This window comes from Erpetoichthys calabaricus, chromosome 10 (assembly GCF_900747795.2).
Source record: "Erpetoichthys calabaricus chromosome 10, fErpCal1.3, whole genome shotgun sequence".
Taxonomy (NCBI): Eukaryota; Metazoa; Chordata; class Cladistia; order Polypteriformes; family Polypteridae; genus Erpetoichthys; species Erpetoichthys calabaricus.
The window spans coordinates 34,796,888-34,819,506 of record NC_041403.2 but is presented as its reverse complement, the minus strand read 5'-3'; the positions used below and the strand labels follow the sequence as shown (position 1 = coordinate 34,819,506).

Here is a 22,619-nt window from a genome sequence, read left to right as displayed (position 1 = left end):
AAGGTGCCGGTCCATTGCAGGGCAAAAACATAACATAACATAACATAACATAACATAACATAACATAACATAACATAACATAACATAACATAGCACCATCACACCCAATAAATTCAGGCAGCAGGGAACCAAATTGTGTCCATCGTGCATGAGGCAGAAATCAGAAATGAGCCATTGCGGGGCCCACTCGCACACAGACCAACACTCACACTTAAATTGGGCTAATTCAGAATTGTGATTAACGTTTTTTTTTAAATATGCCACTTAAGATCATTAAAGGTGTAATGTTTACTTCAATATGTTGCTTCAACTCAGCAAAGTCAGTTTCACTTACTCAGTATCTTTTTTAAGGTAGATAAGAATGAAACTGCCTTTACCCCTCTATTGACATTCCAGGAGAAATGCCACTGCACTTTCCTGACAGAACGTATACTACTGCATATAATATCACATGCACACATGCACACACACGTGTACATATATACAGTAGATATATAAACACACACACACACTTGTTTATATACTTTTTTGTATTTCTGAATGTTTTCCTGCTGATTCACCCTCTCTTCATGGATGATTCATCTCAACAGCTCTGTCACAACTGGCTTACCGGTCAGGCTTCATATAATGCCAAAGTAAACATGTTGTGTACTACAGGTAAATTAACATTTATTTCCCCTGCACTCCAGTCAATAATTACCTAGACCACTTGGTGAACTCCAGCTCATGCATCTAATTTTAGTGCAATCTCACCTTTGTGAACTCTTTATGCCAAAGGTTATAATGTAATTGTTAAAGCAGACTTGCGGGCACGGGGGTTGTTTTAAAAGTACAGTATGTACTGTAGCATTGGAAATGACCCTGCAAAGTCTCTGTTATAATACCCACTGTATAAAACGCAAACAGATCCATTTAAGCTAAAATTGTGCTTTATGATTGTGCTCGCTTTGAAAGGAACTATTTATACTATAAAAACCCAGCTCGGCCTGTCTATCTGATTGTAATACTTTGATTCAATCAAAAGCCGCCCAGAACAAAGCAATGTAATTTTGGCATCTGCTCAATGGCCTCATTGCATCATAAAAGTATAAAAAAGCAAGTGATAACAAGGGATCAAAATGGTGCTCATACCAAACATGATAATAATACTGTGTAAAAAACAATCAATACATAAAACAATAAGATGAGGTATTGAATTGCACTCCTGTCCCATACCATTACGTCTGTACAGTGAACATTCCATAGGTTGGACAGAGGTGTTTGGAGACCTGAAGATACAGAGATAAATCAAAAGCTGTGATTAACCGAAGTGACTACAGTAAGAAAGACCCTGCTTGTTTTCAGGGACCTCTAACAATTGTGATTTATAGGCTTTCTGGGGCGCAAAGGTGGTTAATTAGAGGGTCCAAGGCCCCCTGAATTTTGTACCTTGGGTTAATGTATTCACTCGCCCAATTAGTGTAAATCTCTGAACTGCACATTCTAACTAATAGGATTTTATGAGAAGTACTCACTCACTTGAGTTCCCAAACTGTGCCTACTATCCACTGTTTTTTTCGAATTGAAGTTACTAACTGCTATGTGTTTCTGAGTGGAACTTACTCACTCATTTAAGCCCCCGTACTACAAATACTGATGTGAATTTTTTGAGCAGCTGTTTCTGAGTTGTATATTTTTAATCACTCGAGTATCTGAGCTGCATCTGAGATGAACCCACTAACCAGTAGTTACTCATGAGCTGTACTAATTTATTCTGAACAGCATCTATTAACAAGTATGAGAGGGTAAGTTGAACCTGCTGGGTGTGCCTCAGAGCTGCACTTAGTAACTAGTGTGACTTTGCAAACCGAATCTCTCAAATAGCGCAAGTCTGTGAGTGTCACCTACTAATTAGTAAGCCTTTCCGAGTTTGACATATTTACTCAATTGAATTTCAGAGCACCACCTTTTAACAAGTATGAGATACCAAGTTGAATCTGCTAGGTGAGCTTCTTAGCTGCACTTATTCACTCACTTCAGCTTCCAAAACTGAACATACTAACTATTGCTGTGTGAGTTTATAAGCAAAATCTGCATTTCTGTTCGGCCCTTATTCACTCACCTGAGTTTTGGTTGTTCACATAGCAAATGAGTTACAGTAAACCTAGTGTCTTGTTTGTGTTTCAAAATTGTATTGATTTACTCAGAGGGGCTTTTAGGTTTCACCCATTACATAGTGTAAGTTCTTGACCTGAACTTTACTATCCATCCATCCATCCATCCATTTTCCAACCCACTGAATCCGAACACAGGGTCACGGGGGTCTGCTGGAGCCAATCCCAGCCAACACAGGGCACAAGGCAGGAACCAATCCCGGGCAGGGTGCCAACCCACCTCAGGACACACACAAACACACCCACACACCAAGCACGCACTAGGGCCAATTTAGAATCGCCAATCCACCTAACCTGAATGTCTTTGGACTGTGGGAGGAAACCGGAGCGCCCAGAGGAAACCCATGCAGACACGGGGAGAACATGCAAACTCCACGCAGGGAGGACCTGGGAAGCGAACCCAGGTCTCCCAACTGCGAGGCAGCAGCGCTATCACTGCGGAACTTTACTATATGATTAGTATTTCTGATTTGTGCTTTCTATCTATCTATCTATCTATCTATCTATCTATCTATCTATCTATCTATCTATCTATCTATCTATCTATCTATCTATCTATCTATCTATCTATCTATCTATCTATCTATCTATCTATCTATCTATCTATCTATCTATCTATCTAACTTTCTTGTGTTTCTGTTGTTCACATACGAACTAGCAGTAGCTTAGGAGTTATACCCAGCACCTAGTTTGTGTTCCTGAGTTGTACTGATTTTTTCAGTTGAATATCTGAGCTCTATGTACTAACTAATATGTTTTTCTGAAATAAATCTAATCACACACATGAGTTTCTGAAGGGCCCATTAGAGATAGATAGATAGATAGATAGATAGATAGATAGATAGATAGATAGATAGATAGATAGATAGATAGATAGATAGATAGACCCTTATTTGTCCTCAGGGGAAAATTTGGCTGTTTAAAGATGCTCTTTAAATAAATAAATTTATAAACAGGCATGGGCGGCACGGTGGCGCAGTGGGTAGCGCTGCTGCCTCGCAGTTGGGTGACCTGGGGACCCGGGTTCGCTTCCCGGGTCCTCCCTGCGTGGAGTTTGCATATTCTCCCCGTGTCTGCGTGGGTTTCCTCCGGGCGCTCCGGTTTCCTCCCACAGTCCAAAGACATGCAGGTTAGGTGGATTGGCGATTCTAAATTGGCCCTAGTGTGTGCTGGGTGTGTTTGTGTGTGTCCTGCGGTGGGTTGGCACCCTGCCCGGGATTGGTTCCTGCCTTGTGCCCTGTGTTGGCTGGGATTGGCTCCAGCAGACCCCCGTGACCCTGTGTTCGGATTCAGCGGGTTGGAAAATGGATGGATGGATGGATAAACAGGCATATTGGTTAGTGAATAAATATATATATATTCAATATATATATATATATATATATATATATATATATATATATATATATATATATATATATATATATATATATATATATATATACACACGTTGGTCTGAACACACACCAGAATGACTAAAAAGAAAAGAAAATTAAAAAGAAAAAAAAAACTCCTGGCTTGGTTCTCACAGTCACAGTGAGACATTATTCACACATATTGCTTTAGGTATAAAGGAGCCCCCGTAGCGTTTCTTGACACACTTCTGCTGAATAATTTACTGGCTGAAAGTCCTCAGTATTTGTGTGTCACAGAGAGGACGTGCAGCATTGTTCATAAGGACACTCAGTTTTGTTTAAATTCTCTCTTCTGCTATGACCTCTAGGGCATCCAGTGTGCATCTTATAACAGAGCCCTCCCATTTAATTAGTGTGTTGATTCTGTGGGCCTCTCTTGAAGTGATGTTACCAGCCTAGCACACCACAGAGTAGATGATTGCACTGACCATCACAGAGTTGTAGAAGATGTGAAGGATGTCACATCCCACATCAAAGTAGCCCAGTCTTCTAAGAAAAAAAGCCTGCTCAGCCCTTTCTTATATAGTTCCTCTGTGTTCCAAGACCAATCCAACATGACATTAATGTGGACCCCCATGGTAGTAGGTGGTAGGAGAGGACCACCTATACATCCACTCCTTGCATAGTGACCAGACATAGAGGCTCTTTGGTGCTGTGAAAGTCAATACGCAGCTTCTTGGTTTTGCTGATGTTAAGATGAAGACAATTCTCAATGCACCAAGGAATGTTCCCCAAATGACTCCTCTCCTCTTTCTCATCTCCATTATCAATACACCCCACAAGTGTTGGATCATCTGAGAATTTCTTAAAGTGACACAATCTGCTGCTATATTTGTAGTTGGAGGTGTGCAGAGTGAAGAGACAAGGAGACAGGCCTGTTCCTTGTGGTGCTCCAATGTTGCTCACCCAGTTCTTGAGTCTCAGAAACTACAGTCTGTCTTGACAGATAGTCCATTATCCAGGACACCGTGGGCTCATTCACCTGCACATCTCTGAGATTACCTCTTAACAGGAATGGCTGAATGGTACTGAAGGCACTGGAGGAATCAAAAAACAGAATCCTCACAGTGCTGCCAGCTTTGTGCAGGTGAGAACAAGTGTTGTGGAGCAGAAAGATAATAGCATCCTCCACTCCAGTCTTTGTCTGGTAGGCAAACTGCAGTGAGTCCAAGGGGGTTTACTATTAGCTGGTATTTTCAGTAGAAGGTTTTACCTCAATTTTTTTCTTATAATTATATTACATATAATAATATAATTATTTATTATCTGAGTTACCTTCTACTCATATTTATAAATCTTTCAACTTGTACTTCTTGTTGGCTTATGTTGATAATGGCGAATAAGTTTAATCCTTATGTAAAATGTAAGCAATCGGATGTGTAGCACTAATAGTAAAGTGCTAATGAGCAGCTACTTAGGTAATCTACCTGTATTGTTAAAGAAAGAGAATGTAATGTTGCAGTTCTAGAGTTTTCCAGATTATTACCAGTCATAGCTTCTTATTTGTTCATCTGACACTATAAGTAATTTCTGCAGTTTAATATGCACTTTTACTACTGCAAGTGTCCCGTCACCTTAAAGTGACTGATGACTTTGGAAATGGGAAGCAAGAGAAACATTAAAAGTTATAGCTAAGTAGACGATTCTTGTTAATTAAAGAAAATGATGCGGTGGGGCTACATTTTAATTGCTAATGAACCTCTAAAAGAAACACAAAAAACAAAAAAGATGGTCTCAGTAACACATGGACATTGCTCTCCAAGACCAAAGAGGCTGGAAGGAATTTGCTGGATTTTCTCAGCTTATGGAGTCAGAGTGAAAAATATTAAAAAATAAGCAAGAGTTTTAAATATGCCTGTAACCAGTGCAGAAAATGATATTATCATGAATTCTAGCTAAAGAGAGAGGCTTCTGCTCATATCTTAAGTAACAATCTCTTATTTTGCACTCTGCATTATTCACTCAGGGACTAATTATCAACTTTTTACATGAAACAGCCTCTTTGTGAGCACACAGAGGGTGGTGTGCATTTCTACAATGTGGCCGAGAAGGAAAACCCTTAGGTCTTGTTGAATATATTGTTCATTTGACTAGTTATTGCTGTAGCCTGCCCTGTTGGTACAATGGAGTGTTTTATTTAGCAGATATGCTGAATAATTCTTATTTTAAATTAGAAAGAATTTTTAAATCTCCCCACCTGCAGCCAACGAGATCATGCTTGCATCTCTCAGGAAGAAACAATACATTTTTGAAACTCTTAAATTCTATTTTTTTCTTCCTCGTTTACTCCATATTATGTTTTACATTCAGTGTAAGTGTTTAGTCCTTGGGAAAAAAAAACATCATAAAGAACTTGAAACTAATGGTAAAAAAACAAGAAAGAGAATCTATGTTAATATGTCCTTTTAAATTCGGAATCCTATTTCCCAAGTTGATGTTAATGACAATTAAACTTCCCTGATGACATGACTACCAGACCTCACTGTGCACTTGTATAGGTGAAAGCAAAATATGAATTCATGGTCAAATGTTGTAACAGTCTATGAGTAAATCTGAGCAGTAGGAATGAAAACAAACCCACGAGCAAAGGCACTCTAGGGTTACACTTCACCCATTTTTTAGTGGGCTCAATTACTCAGTTTAATTCATTTCATTTCTTACCTCACCAATGACCTATTCGCATGATGCAACAATATTACACATACAAAGAAAGAATATCTAAAAACTGTACAATGTTTAAATATTAATTTGGAGAAATAAAAAAAGCTAAACATATAAAAAAAAACATAACTATCAGTAACATAGATTGCCTTGTCCAGGGTTGGTGTGCCGGATGCTGACTCTAAACTTGATTCAGAGAGTTTAATAATTGTCTTGCTGCATCACTTCAACTACATCAATTTTCTCATATAGTGCAATATTTATGGTTTCTTTACTTAGGGCAAGTTGTCCAAGTCCTGAGGCAACAAAGCATCCCTACATCGTCACAATAACACCACCATTTTTGCTGTTGATATGATATTCCTTAGGAGGCTAAAGAGCTTTGAGATGGGATCCAATATACTGGTGATCTTCCACCACTGCACTATTGAAGATATCCTGACTGGATGCATCACGGTGCAGTTTGGTGTCCTGACTTTCCAAAGATATCCATACTGCTTTTAAAATCATTGGGGCTAACCTTCCGCACCTTCATACCATCTATACACCCAATGTCTGAGAAGGGCTGAAATCTATCATCTCTGATGACACCCATCCAGCTCACCCCGTTTTTACTTCTGGTAAATGCTGACTGGAGCCTTACCACACACTCCACCTGCTTCAGGGACAGCTTCTTCCACCAGGGCATAAGGCCACGGAATTCTCAGTAACCTGATTTGATCAGTCCTGTACTGTACCCACCTCCTGGTTTATGTGTAATTCCACTATATGTTACATGTGGACTGCCATCTGACATTTTTTCCCTCTACTGATTAATACAATCTACATGTCTCCACGGTTCTGTTTGCACTATACAGTATATATTTAAGTAATTTTTCTGCTACTCGTATTAATGGAATTTATTTACTCATATATCATCGTATTATCTTATTACCTGTATACTTTCATCCCCGACAATTGTAGCACACCAATTTCATTATGATCTCACTGCTTCATCCTGGGTATGACGTTAATCTGCATCTAGCCTTGCAAGTAGGTCCTCCATTTTACGGGGAAAACTTGGGGGTTGGTGACAGGATTGTTACTCCAGCCACTGTAAAAAACCTCACTGTTCCAGTGTGGTGCTGAGGTGTCATCCACAACACTTGGGTCCCAATCCAGGTGGTTCGTCGTGTGGTGGGTACAGCAACATGCTATCAGCGCACACTCCTACCACTCTCTATCTCTTACAGTGTATGTGATGATAAAAAATCTAATCTAATCTACTGTATATACTCACATATAAATCGGGTCTTGAAACTCAAAAAATTGATCATAAAATCATACTCCGACTTATATGGCCATTCAAAAATGCGACACATTTGTTTTTTACATCTTCTTGCTTCCTCCAATCTCACACCAGTTTCTCAGACGCATTGAATTTTGTTGTAGCAGCGCAGTTACCAATTTCTTTCGCCGCTTCAACGACGTTTAATTTAAAACCACCTTCATATTTGCTTCTGATTTAACGCTCCATCGTAGATAAGGGATGCTCTTACGATTAAGGTATATGAAGGTGTGAGATACAAAAAACACAAAACTGCAAACATTGGTTCAGATTAGTTTGGGTATTACTGTGTGGTCACGTAGGCACAATACATAGAAAAAAAGGCAGTGTGCTCCGTGGTTACTCTCTCAGGTGGGCGTTAGCATATCGTAATCTCTTGGACCAGTAGCGTGAGTTTTCCACATTCGATTTATACAACCGACATTATAAAATACAAGAAAACATACGGTAAAATCAAGTCCCGATTTATCCGTGGGAGAATTTATGTATACGGTAATCTAATCTTCCTACTGTGGTATGTTATGTTTTACATCCAACATTCTGAGAACCATCTTCTACAAGTACCGTGCTTAGAAAATTCTCTAAAAAAGCTTGGGCAACATCCAGGTAATTCCTGACAAATAAGACACAAGCATTTAGATCATTTCATTTTTCTTTAGCAGCTGATTCTATCTTGCTCCTCTCTAAAGGTGCCCAATTTTGAACAGTGTTTTTCTGATTATGAAGTGATGAAAGCCAGCCTTAACTGAGGCTGCAGATGCCCGCAGTTCTTTGGATGATATTTTTAGGATTATTTGTGATTACATATGGCTACGTAGCCCTTTCCAGACTGATAGACATCAACACATTTAGGAGATTCCTTTAATTTTAGCATTACATGCCTGTTTTATCCTTGTGCAGGCAGCTTAACAGGATGGGAATGAACAAAATAAGTGAGGCTTATATCAGGCAGGGCTTGCTGTAAACAAAAATGCTGTGACTAATTATTTTATTGGGGGCAACTACTTTTTCATTCAGTGTCATTTGTTGTTGGATATTTTTTCTCATTATACAGTATGTAAGAACTAGCAGTTTCTATACCTGTGAGCACCATCTTTGAGCATGGGACAGGTGCTACATAAAAACATGTATTATTATCTCTTATATATATTTCTCTTCTGGTTTGTCCTGCTTCCACTTCAAAACTGGTCCCACCCACACGCAGCCGACACGGCATTTCTCGATTCCTATTCGTCCTCTTCAATGTCATGCACTATACTGGCCTGCTGAGCGTAATACATCCAACAAGTACTCGAGCTGCTGCCACAACGGTAAAGTAGCTTTACCACCTTTGCGGAAGCCACCTGTGTCTTTACAACAGCTTCTTACACAGCAAACATCAGAAGCTAAAAATTATCATGAATACATTTGAGAATACAACTCTTCTTTAGCGTTTGCTTCCATGGGTGCATAGATGACTCAACCTCCTGGCCACGGACCACACTGTTTTAAAATACATGGGCTAATTTATCACCAAATCTCTCCACTATACGCTAACACTTCTACCTCTCCAGGATATGGACAGTTGTATGTTTTTGAGACAGTGCAAGCTACTGAAGTACGCTTACAATATAAAGCAAACTCTGCATGCAGCGAAAATGTACTTCTCCAGCTAGATTCCATGCTCAGTACCATCAGCCCCTTTGCTAAATCATACAAACACGTGCATGAAATCGCTCAGTCCAATCCAACAGCATCTGTACGAATGGTTTTCAAGGAAAACCCTAGGCAGGATTTACGATGATACAATGCCCCGACATTGCAGCGATTTTCATTGGAGAAGATGGCGAAACGCCTGCCGAAAGGGACATTTGCATCTATCCCATAGGCAACTCCTGTAAACAGATTTCCACACTCAATATGAATTACGATCCTATGGTTTACCCACTTTTATTATCCACTTTTATCCCCTTACGGAGACATTGGCTGGCACAAAGATTTACAACATGTTCCCGATAAAAGAAGCGCCAAGCGAATAAGGCTTACTCAATGCCAATTTTACACATATACAGATTCGCAATGAGGAATACACTTAGTATTTTGCACTCCAGTGGCAAACTACTGTATTCCAACAGTACGTCGTAGATGCGTATGTTAAAACAGAGGGCGTGCGTCTCAACTATCTCAGATTACATCAACAAGATCTGCGTGTGGAACAATCAGACGCACTGCAAGCAAACGCTGAAAATAACAATGTACGTGTAGGCAAAATGATCATATTACCGTCCACATTTCAGGAAAACCAAGATACATGCAACAAAACTATCAGGATGCCATGGCCATAGTACGTAAAAATGGAAAGCCTGATTTATTTATCACTTTCACATGTAATCCTGCTTGGCCGGAAATTCTATATGCACACTGCATCTTTCAAGAAGTATTTATTTCTTCTTGATTTCTGAATTCCTTTCTCACCGTTTTCCATTCCTATTCTTACACCGCCATATGCTACGGTGGGCGTCGGCTATTATTATTATTATGTTAAGTGAAAAATATTACACAGCAAGTAGTAAGAGAGGTCTTGTATGATACAAGCTAACTGGGCTCAACGGGGGCATTTTGGGGAAAATAACATTTCATTGTCAGCAATCAGACAAGCACAAAGATAAACGACAGCCAACAGTTACATAGGCATGTTGTTATATGGGAAAATATTGAAATGCAAAATAACAGAATAATTGTGTCACCACCAGTGTTCATAACACATTGTATTGCACTAAACGTGAGATTTGTATCCAAAGTGTCTTACAAATTAGTAGAATTGTCTCCATACCTGTGCAGTCAGACACGTGACAGGTAAAGCAGTTCCCTCAGGCTGACACAGTAAGGCAGTGACAGGACTTGAACTCGTAACTTTACATTTTACACTTTATCTCCTTAGCATTATCCACTACACAGAAGGTGTGCAACTAAGTAATAGGTGAATTAATATTATAATATAATATTAATAATATTAATTAAGTAATAGGTGCCATGGAAATTGCTGCCTGCATTACACTCCAGGGTAATGAGAGACTCCAAGTGTCCAGATGCAATGTGTCACTCATTTCTTTTACTGCAACTTTCTTTTTTAAAGTTTTGATTTTTATATTTCTGCACAAGGAAATAATATACAATTGGCCATAAAAGTAGTAATGTGGTGTCTGACTGAATTCGCTCCACAATCAATAAGACTTCTTCATAACTTCTGACAGAACCGCTCTCACAGCCTCTGCACGAAGGTGCAGCCATGTATCAGAAGTCGAACATTTGGCCAGATCTGCACTGCCACTGCTACAGCAGCAAATCCTTGCGGGGCTTTTAAGTGTGAGAGAGAATTTTATGCTCTGGTGTAATCAAGTGTGTTGTAAGTTTTTATGTGTGATTAACAGGCTGTTGGCTGACACAAATCTTTTAAAGAGCACAGTTATAACTCTTTATTGGGGGTAATAAAAATGTATTTACCTCTTGCTTGTAAGCTCATTGTTTTGAGAGCAGTACCTTCGCCCCTTGTAATCCCATCAGGACAGAATGAAAGTCAGATACCGGCGTGTGAGGGAGCAATGTCCTATAGGATGTTGCTAATGAGCACACAAGACCAATATTTGAATACTAAAATGAATAGAGGGACAGATCGATAACGAAAAAAAAGAATAAAAGTGACTGTGCATTGGGTTATTGTAACTAACATATGGGAACATTCCTGTCTGGGGAGGTTCACTTCAAGTTTATCCACTAAAAAGCCCCACCACCCAAATTTGCAGCTGTGAATGTTGGTAGCACATAGAGGCTGCTTACAGTACCATGTGAAAGGCTGCTTTGTATAATAACCAGAGGTTTGGAAGATGGGAAGGAGGTCAGGAGTCGTAGGCCAATCATTAATTGATATCATCCATTTTGGTGAGTGGACTCAAATACATCACAGAGACAATGCCCCTAGCTAACTCTTAAATCTTGGGGGTTTCTCTGTAAGTACACTTCTGCTAGCCCTAGGTTGAATTTTTTAGTTGTCGTGGCCTTTACTCTTCCACTTTTTGATGGCATGTAGTGTAACAACGTGATGTGTGGTCACATTTTTGAAGAAGTGCACGTCAAGCTGCACCATAGGTAAACAGAAGGCTATGCAGGTGACGGTATACCTGTGGTATAGGCTCAATGCAGAAGTATAAATCAGCTCTAAGAAGGAAGGTGTTTAATTCATGTCTGGCAGTGTTTTCCTGCCTTAATGTCTCATGTGTCTGTCTGTCATTTAGGATTTAAATAAAGATCTCCAAAATTGCTGGAATTGTGCATACCTGCAACTAGGACAAGTTTTGCATTTCACATTTGCAAAATTGCCTGTGAAAGGACTTATAGTGTCAGTTTTGTGAAAGAGTATGCTACTCAAAACTTGCCTTCTTCTTCTTTTGGCTGCTCCCATTTACGGGTCATCTGCCTGCATCGATCCCTGTCTTTTGCATCATATTCTGTCACACCACCTGACTTAATGTCCTCTCTCACCACATCCATAAACCTCCTCTCTGGCCTTCCTCTTTTCCTCTTACCTGGAAATTCCATCAACATTCTTTTCCTAATATACCTCTTGTCTCTCCTCTGCACATGCCCAAACCACCTCAATCTAGCATCTCTCACTTGGTTAAAAAATTGTCGTACCTGTGTTGTTCCTCTAATATACTCATTCCTAATCCTGTCTTCCCTTGTTACTCTGAGGAAAATCGGGTCTGCCACTTTTAGCTCTGCCACCTGTCTTTTTGTCAGTGCCACTATCTCCAGGCCATACAGCATAGCTGGTCTCACTACCATTTTGTAGACCTTCCCTTTCACTCTTGTAGCTACTCTTCTATCACAAATCACTCCGGCCACTCTTCTCCACCCAGTGCACCCTGCCTGCACTCTCTTCTTCAGCTCCCTGGCGCACTCTCCATTGCTTTCGACTGTTGAAACTAAGTATTAACATTTGTCTACCTTCACCTTCTCTGCTCCTTGAAATTGCACTCTTCCCTCTCATTAACATAAAATTTACTCCATCTTACTCCTACTGACTTTCATTCCCCTTGTCTCCAGTGCGTACCTCCACCTCTCCAGGTTCATCTCAACCTGCTGTCACTTCTCTCACTGCTGCTCTCACTACAGACCACTATGTCATCCATGAACATCATAGTCCACAGCAACTCCTGTCTGAACTCATCTGTCAATCTGTCCATAACCACTGCAAACAGGAAAAGGATCAGAGCCAATCCTTGATGTAATCCCACTCTCACCTTGAACCAGGCTGTCATTCCTACTGTACACCTCACCACAGTCACACTGTCCTCGTGAATGTCCTGCATCATCCTCACATACTTTTCTGCTACTCCTGACTTCCTCATACAATACCATTACTCCTCACTTGGCACCCTCTCATACACCTTCTCTAAATCCACAAACAAACAATGAAATTGTACTTCTCCATCAACACTCTTAAAGCAAACATCGTATCTGTAGTACTCTACCCTAGCATGAAACCATAATGCTCCTCACAGATCGCCACCTCTCCTCCCAGCCTAGCATCCATCACTCTTTCCCATATCTGCATGGTATGGCTGATCAACTTTATACCCCTGTAGTTACTGCAGCTCTGCACATCTCCCTTATTCTTGAAAACTGCTACTAATATACTTCTTCTCCACTCCTCAGGCATCGTCTTGCTTTTCAAGATTTTGTTAAAAAATCTAGATAGAAACTCTACTGCCATCACACCTAAACATCTACATGCCTCACCCAGTGTATCGTTAACAGTTTTTCCACTTTTCGTCCACTTCATAGCTTCCCTCACTTCAGCTTTGTTGATCCCCGGTACTTCATGATTTTCTATCTCCACCTTCCTCCAACCTACACTTTCTCTCATTTTCTATATTTTTAAGTTCTTCAAAGTACTCTTTCCACCTTTTCAACACACTCTCCTCACTTGTCAGCAAATTTCCATCTGCATCATCCTGACCTGCAACACGTCCTTCCCCGCTCAGCCCCTCTGTCTGGCCAATTGGTGCAAGTGCTTTTCTTCTTCTTTGTGTCCAGCTTCTCATATAGCTTGATTAGTTATCAATAATTTGTTTCCTGCTTATTTTCATGGGCATCACCATTCTTCATTGTTTTGCTATATCTATGGCCATCTTTTTTTTTATTTCTTCAGCCAATTGCAAGGCACACGGATGAAACTGATGCCGTGAAAAATCACAATGGCAACAGTTTTTGGATGGTGGCATGCTATAGTTTTTGTCCAAATGTTTATATTTTAGTGACAGTGATTTTAGTGATGTATAGCAGTTCAGGAAAGGATACTAATTTCCTTAGGACCTAAACTCTTGACATTTTTAACTAACACTCTGGCTGGACACTAGTACTTTTGTCTTTCTGGTTTTGCCCTTGACTCTGACTAAGCAACTACACTATTTTGTCCTTCATTCTTCTTACATCTCCCAGTCTATTTAATTCATTTGTCTTTGAAATGAACAGTTTCCATCTTGGCAACAATACGAATCTCTAGGTAACCTAATAGATAGATAGATAAATAGATACTTTATTAATCACAAGGGGAAATTCACAATATAATATGCACATCCTTGAGGATACTGGATGAAAACTGGAGTACCTGTGGAAAACTGATACAGACATGAACAAAGTCCAGGCGCAGGATTGGAAACCACAACTCCAGAGCTCTGAGGAAGTAGCATTAAGTACTGCACTGCTGTGCATCCCACAGTTATAAATTCTGACTTATATTTAAGTGCAAAAATGGTGTTTGTATGGGAGATGTTAGGTGTGCAACCAATATAGAAAGTTGCATGAATGAGACATGAAAGAAACAACAGTAAGGAGATAAAATGCTTTAGGAAAGAGATATTAATAAATATTGGCCCCATGCAATACTCTATTAGATTAACATTTAAAGTGTGTGTATTTTGTCATTGAATATCTCTTATTTAACCTTCTTTTCCTTTTAGAGTTGTAGGGAACGGGGCAGCACATGGGCACAACATGAAAACCAACCCTATGCAACCCACCATGGGGTACATCCATGCATAAATAAAAACACATTCACTCAAACAGGGCCCAGTCAGAATCATCAATTACCTTATACACACATCTTCAGGAAATGGAAAGAAAACAAAAGTATCTGGAAATAAACAGACACAAATCTTACAGACATGGCTAGAAGGTGCAAACATCCATGAGGCCAATAACTGGGATTCAGATCCATACCCCTGGAGTTCTGAGGTAGAAGTAAAAACCACCCAGCACTGTGTTTCCTCCAGATATGATTTTCATTTCTAGTAATTACATTATTCTAGTGGGTCTGCTTCTTGGCTTTGCAGGACTCAGCCTCATTTAATTTCACGGAAGTGAAAAGCTTCTATTATTCATCATAAATGTAGGCTAGCATGGTGACAGAGTGGTTAGAGCATCAGCCTCAACGCTTCACTGATCTTGGCTTGATGAGTTACCTCCCTGTCTATATGGGGCTTGCATGTTTTTTCTTTTCCCCAGGGCTATCTCAGGGTCTTCAAATTTTCTCTAAAACCTCAGAGATATGTGTATTAAGGTTAATTGATAACTTTAAATGTATGTCTCCATTTAAACTGAAATTGTTGAGTTATAGGTGTTTATATGCTCTGTTATTGGCTGGAATCAGAGTGGACTACTGTCTTGCACCAGTTGCTTCTCAGATTTGTTTCCTTGAGTTTCTGTACTGGAAAAGCCAGCGAAGGGATAGATGAAACGTTATTGAGTGTTAGCACAATCCTCACAGTTCCAGTATCGACTTGACATGCAGTATAAAGATCTCTTCATTGCTGTTTATAACCACAGTGCTATCCATACATTTCCATACAATGTAGAAAGAACTTTGTCTAAGAAAATCTACTCTGTACCAACAAGCAGTTTTAAATGGTGGTTATAGTGAATTCATGCAATTATAAGATGTAGGTGTATCTGTATATACAGTCAATTTGTGTTCTGGAAAACAAGAATACTGAAGCACAGATGCAATGGCAAAAATAGGTTTAATTTCCAGCAGGACAATGGCACAGGGGGAGGACTGGTAGGGGGGAACAGGGACAGGAGGATATGATAGGCCTCCACTCTCACCCCTCAATCTTTCCATACTTTTATGTAAAGAAACCTGGTTATGACTTTTACGTCCCCTAAAGTTAAGTTCAATCATCTTCTAGGTGCTCTATAAGAGGCCATAAACGACTGCAGCCTGGTCGATCCAAGGACCTCACTAACCCATCCACACTGAAAAAAATAAAATCCAAGCAAGTGGAAAAGTATTTATATCATGACATTAAATTTTATATTCCTTATTGCAAGAATTATTGACTTATCAAAAAATTTGTATTTACCATTATTTAGCTTACTTTAAGAAATCTTGTCAAGTAAATTTTGCTTAACCCAATGGCAGATTTTTTTGCCAAATAAATTGAAAGTGTTTTTGTCTAGTTTTTGCATATGCATTTTTTGCAGTGCAACTAACCCATGTACACATTATATTACAGAAAAATGTGTATAAACAGGCAGGAACTTAATCAGTACAAGCTTGTGACCCACTCTTACTGGGAATTCGTCATTCATGTGGAAACTGCAAGCCTAAGTCCCCATAATGAGTTGGATTCTCAGCAGTAGACTGATCCAGTCAGTGTGGCACATGTGTAGGCCCGGACATCTGAAAGCATCACAGACCTGTTATCACTCAATCTCAAGTGTCACTCATGTGCGATAGGCCTCTCTGAATTTCTTTTCTGCTATGCATGACCGCAGATGGAGGCAAGTAGCCTGCATGAATTGCAAAATGGATTTCACTTTTATAATAGCAGCAATCCACAAGAACGGAATCGGCGAATAGAGAGGATTTATTGTATACTGTAAAAGTCTGAAATTGCACCCAAACATGTACTCATTAGGTTAATTGATGATTCCGGATTGGCATTGTGATAGTATGAGTGTTAGGCGTGAATGGACGTAGAGTTACAATTCAGACAAAAATAAGTATTTCCTACTTTTGTAACATAGTTTTATTGTACATTATATGACCCCTGTAGAGGGCCACTCAACCCGACACAGACAGACACAAGAGCCACACTTACAAAATTCACGCTTTTTATTTCTTGATCTCTTTCCTAGTACAGCACTTTACACAGTGCTCCAATCACCAAGAATAACTCTGTCCATTTCTTCTTCTCTATTTTCTTTCTCTTTTTCTCTTCTGTCGCCTCTAATCCTCCCTTTGCAAGCTCTGTCCTCCACCTCCTGACTCCGGCTCCCTGAATGAAGTGAGGTGGCCTCTTTTATATTGTTCCCGGATGTGGTCCAGGTGCCCCCAAACGATCTTCCTGCAGCACTTCCTGGTGTGGTGGAAGTGCTGCAGTCCATGCCTCTGGAATTGTCCAAGTCCCCTTCCATGTCCTGGGGAAGGTATTGTCTCTCTCCCGGTCTTCTCATCCTCCAGGCATCCCGTCTGCCACAATTGTTAATCTCACTTAACAGTTTTGATAAAACTATTTTTAATAGTTTAATCAGTACTAGGGGGCTTCACCCCCTGCTTGCTCCGCTCGCCACCAAACCAACCCCCCCCCCCCCCCCCCCCCCTCTGGCCCGCGCTATGCACCAGCCACTTCACGTCTCTGCTGCTCGAATATGTGGCTTTCACTTTCACCAAACAACAAATCTTTTAATTCTCGCGGTTAGGCCTCTTCATTAGGAAGAAACACTACTTTTTCCTGATTCCAACATTAATTAGACGATCGACAAGTCTCTGACTTAAAGTTTAAATCCGAACAATATATTCAATCTCTTTTCGCTGTTCTGTTATTTCACCGAGTAATAATTTCTGTTTGTTTGCGCTAATGTGATCTTTACTATCATTTTTTTGAGACTTTCGAATTTTAGTACTTTCATTATCTTTGCCTGCTCTGCATGTGTATCGCGCCAACGTTTTTAAACTTCTTTACGACGTTCTACTTTGTCATCTACTCTTTGTCTTTTATTTCCGGCCCCGGGTGTGGTTAAATCTCTTGGCACAAAGTCTTGTCTAATGGGACATGAAAGTATCTCTCTGAAAAAGTCTCATCTTATCCCAGGCTAAAAAGTCTGGTCTTGTCCCAGGATTTTTTATTATAGTAGAGAGATTTGTTTTTTTATTATTGTTGACCTTTGCCAGTTGTGGCGTTATTTGTGAGTTCTGTGAGCCAAACTTGGCTGAGGTGAGATACTATATGTGAAGCCTGAGCTCTTGTCCATGTTCTGTTACACAGTTTGATGAAGTTAACTGTTAAATTCTCCTGTAAGCTTTGTATATACTGTGGATCTAATGAATAATTAAAACAACACTTTCTTTTAAACATATACTGTATGTTAGGCCTTTTTTTGTAACTCATCTCCCATTTCTTTTCTGTGTCTTGTATGTACAACTTTTACGAGTAACAACACCACGTCTGCTTTTAGTTATATTTCTTATTCAGGTATATTGGCTACCTCTGCAAATAGAAAGAGCTTTAAACAGCAATGTGACTCCAGTGTGGTCATTCGGTTTTTATTTTAACAGCGTGTACTCATGTAGTCGTCATGTCTCGGGTGCAGTAAAGAGCAGGACCAGTTTGAATATTTTTTATGGTTTATTTGATATTTTAAAAGGTTTTGGACATCAGGGATTCTTCTCCCTGTATGGTTATTTGTGTAGTTTTTTGTCTCTGAGCATATCATAATCATTTTTATGTATTTTATTTTGTGGGCTTTTTGGGGTCCTCCTGCCACAACACAATGTATGATTATTATGGGTGTGGTTCCAGAAGTCATGCTTGTTGGCATGTAAGACTGAGGATCGATAAACTAATATGTGTTGACTATGAGTTTCACTAACATTATGATTTTGGTGTCTCATTTTCAGGTGTTCACTTTTGCTATGTTTAAAGTTTATGATCAATCTCCTGGTCTTTTTACCTAAAATTCACTCCCTTGTACAGCTTTAGGCAGAAGTTGGCCCTGGCCTGGCCTGGTGTTCCTCCAGGGGTGGTTCCTAATCTTTGCTTGATTCTGATTGGTTCTCTCCCCACAACCTTTAACCAAATTTAGCAGGTTTAAGAATAATATGTTCTAAAGCCCTGGTATATGCCAGATGGGTTGTTTAGAGACTATAAAATACACGACTTTGTGTGTGTGTGTGTGTGTATATGTATGAATGTATCCTCATTCTCCAGGTTTGAATTCCACCTTTTGTCCAATGTTGCTAGAATAGGGACTGCTTGACCTCAGTACAAAAACTGAATAATTTAGGAAGAAACTGTTAAAAGTAAGCATGGATGAAATTGAATTGGCTCTTCCCTACTGCTGTTAAATCTGCATTATCTTGATTTGTCATGACAATAGCTCCTCGTGTTTTGTCCATAGGCAGTCAAGAATATGACCAATGGTCAAGCTATTGAGGACATTAGAAGAGACATGGGTGTGTGTGTGTCAATGCTACTGGAAAATATGCATTTGTCTGTTTCTTCCACACTTTGGAAGTCATCAGCCTACAATAATAATAATAATTCATTACATTTATATAGCGCTTTTCTCAGTACTCAAAGCGCTATCCACACAGGGAGGAACCGGGAAGCGAACCCACAATCTTCCAGTGTCTCCTTACTGCAAAGCAGCAGCACTACCACTGCGCCACCTGTGAGGACAAGAAGAATAATGACCCAAACCTGGCTCCACAGCTGGCCTACCCACCTTTACTCAATATAAAATGACCCAATCTTAACCTCCTGCTGGATGACAACATCTTCTTCACTCTACAAGACAGCAAGTGCAATAGATGTGTGTTGGCACAGCTTCAACATCATTGTTCTGAAGGAAAAATGGGATACTTCCCGCCTTAGATACCAAACATCCTTAAATTCTCTCTGTCTTTTTTTTAAGAACGTAATGCTTTTGTACTGTACACAATAAAAATCCTTTTGAGTTTGTGGGTAAAGAATAAATGTGGCTTTAAATTCAATTTTGAGTGAGTAAGCTGTTTGCTTCAAGTTGCCCCAGTGCCTAAGTTAATGGATATACAGTAAATAAAAGGGTCTAGAATAGCCTCCACAGAATAAATAGACTGCTGGAAATATACAGAAAAACTTGGTTCATCTTATTATCTTTTTCCCATAATTTTGTTTAAGTTTATAGCAGAGTACGGCTTGAGTTACTATCATCTCCCTACAACTGACATTATAGGTGCTCCCCCAATCAACTTTATGATTATCACCCTGTGATTGAACCGCTTTGTTACTCTGTTACCACATCTGACGACTTCCTTGTCTTTTTCCTATTACAGAATGACTCACTCTTAAATCGGAATAAGTTTAACTTGTTCCTGTAACAATTTACATTTTCTCATCCATGCTACTGATTAAGATTTACTTCTTTCAATAACTGATAACGTTAACTTAATGCTGTCTCTAAATGAGTGGCTCACTTCTGTGCCTCAAGTCCCACGGCCTGACCGACTTTGTTCTCTCATTGCTTTTACTGACTAACTTTGTTATCTCATTCCTATAAGTGAATAAACAATTTTCTTTCACATTAATTGACTGATTTTATTGTCTCTTTTCTATAACAAGATATTTTGCTGTCTTGCTCCTACTATCTTATTCATAATGCAGACTTTATTTTGAATCTCACTTCTACAACTGTTTGGCATTGTTATTTCTGTCTTACAACTTTGACTTTAAAAATAAATAATTTTGTTAAGCAAATCATGCTAAAATTGAACACAATACAACATGGTTTAAATAGAGACAAGAGTTTTATGGCCAGATATGAGGATTGTTTGCATCTCTCGGACTGACACAGACAACCTGACTACAGACCCACACTGTATTGAAAAACTCATCAGAAACTTCAAAAGACTTTGTTGGACAGTTATCTTATCCAAAGATCTTGACTAGACATTGTTCTCCTCTCTTGTTAAATGAATCTTAGCCTGAAGAGGTCTATTCATTTTTTACATTTAAGATGTCTCACTTAAAGATATTCCAATGTTGTATCTGTCCTAGTGTGTACATAAACACAGGGAACTCCAGTTTCTGTATTATATATCTTGCCTGAAGAAGGGGCCTGAGTTGCCTCAAAAGCTTTCATATTGTAAACTTTTTAGTAAGCCAATAAAAGGTGTCATTTTGCTTGACCTCTCATTAAGCAAATCATAGACTGATGTTTGATTGTTATAGTAGACGTTAGAATGATGTTATTGTCCCGTTTTTGCATCTAACCACGTTTGTTATCTCAACCTTACAAATAACTGAATTTTTTTATCTGTGACTGATTTTAGATGATAGATAGATAGATAGATAGATAGATAGATAGATAGATAGATAGATAGATAGATAGATAGATAGATAGATAGCACAGATTTGTCCCTTTGGGGAAATAAAGCATTTTAATAGAGCTCAATAAATACATTAATAAATATTATTATGTTATGACAAACAGAAAACCCACATTCAAATACAAGTGAGAATGACTAAAAAAGAAAGAAAACTTCTTACATGACTAAAAAAAATAGAGCAGTCCCAGTTCCAGTGAGGATGTGCAGCATTGTTCATAATGGCACTCAGTTATGTCTTTATTCTCTCCTTAGTTGCTGCCTCCAGTGGGTTCAACAGTGCATTGCATACCCGAGCCCACATTTTTAATTAGCTTGTTGATTTGGTTGATTTGTTGAAGTGATGTTAATGACCTAATCACTGATGTAGACCCCCATGTCCATCCTAAGAATAAAAAAACCTGCTCTGCCCTTTGTTATATAGATCTTCTGTATTACAAGACCAGTTTTGCTTATCATTAATGTAGACCCCCAGGTACTTGCAGCAGTGCACAACGTCCACATTTTGTTATCTTAAGTACAGAATTAATATTTCTGAATCTTCTTTCTGTTGTTGTATTCATATGACAGAATGAGTTTTAATGTTCCTATAAATTGTTGAATTTTATTCTCTTCTTTCATTACTCTCATTTTTATTATTACTTCCACAATATGCAACTCTTTCAGCGATTTTTTGTCGTAGCCTTCATTTCCATAATCTCAGCAAGTTGGAAAATACTTCTGTAAAGAACAGTCATTCTAATCCAACAGCGACTCACTCCAACTAGTCCATGACTCTCTCTGACAAAATCATACAAGTTTAACTATGTCCTTGATTGTAGCAGTGGGCTCTATTGAAAGCTGACAACCAATGAATGCTCATCTCGAGACACATGTATATAATGCAGCGATCAGGAATAAGGAACGCAGGTGTGTTGGACCTCACAAACAATTCAGTCTGATGTCTCGTGTTTTATGTACCAAGAAAGAATGGAAAAAAGAAAAAAAGCAGGGATTGTAGATGAACTTGCTATATTTGTTAAGCATTCACACAGCACTGGCTCCATCAGGCAGCATATTATTGGCTGTCACAAAAGGGGTGAGTATGACTGTGCTGGAAAGTTGGAACTCAGTTGCTATATTTGAGATACCCAGTGATTTTTAGTCATGTAAAGCGACAAGATCAGCAACTTCAGTCGGCAAGTCTGTCATGCCTGATCACTAGAAAATCGTGTAATGTAATATCAGCTTTACTGGCCAGTGTTGCTGTCTCATTCACTCACTGATTTTAGGTCTTTGCTGACCGATTTCATTTGATTACTAAAAGACTGATTTTGTTGTCTTACGCCTTTAAATATCTGAAATTGTTCTCATGTTCTCCAACTTGGTAAGTTTCATGTATGTGTTGACAGATTTTACTGGCTGACTTTATGTTACTACAACTGACTGATTTTGTTATCTCATTTCTACTAACTGAATGATTTTGTTATCCCAGTGCTCAGCTTACAGACTTTCCTATTCATTTTCCAAATCTTAATGGCTGCATTTGTTTAATAAATTACTGACTCACTTTATTTTAGTGCTACAACTGACTGATTCTGTAAAGCCATTCTTATAAATTGACCTATTTTGCTATCTTGTTCCTGTAAATATCTGAATTGCTAGCTTGTTCCCCA

The 22,619-nt window shown here is 39.1% G+C and overlaps 1 protein-coding gene across 4 annotated transcripts in view; it reads right to left on the bottom strand.

Annotated features, from left to right (window-relative positions):
• The window catches only part of nr5a2 (nuclear receptor subfamily 5, group A, member 2), a 204,680-nt gene that overhangs the window by 13,550 nt on the left and 168,511 nt on the right, over window positions 1–22,619 (bottom strand). The gene's annotated exons all lie outside the window — the stretch shown is intronic.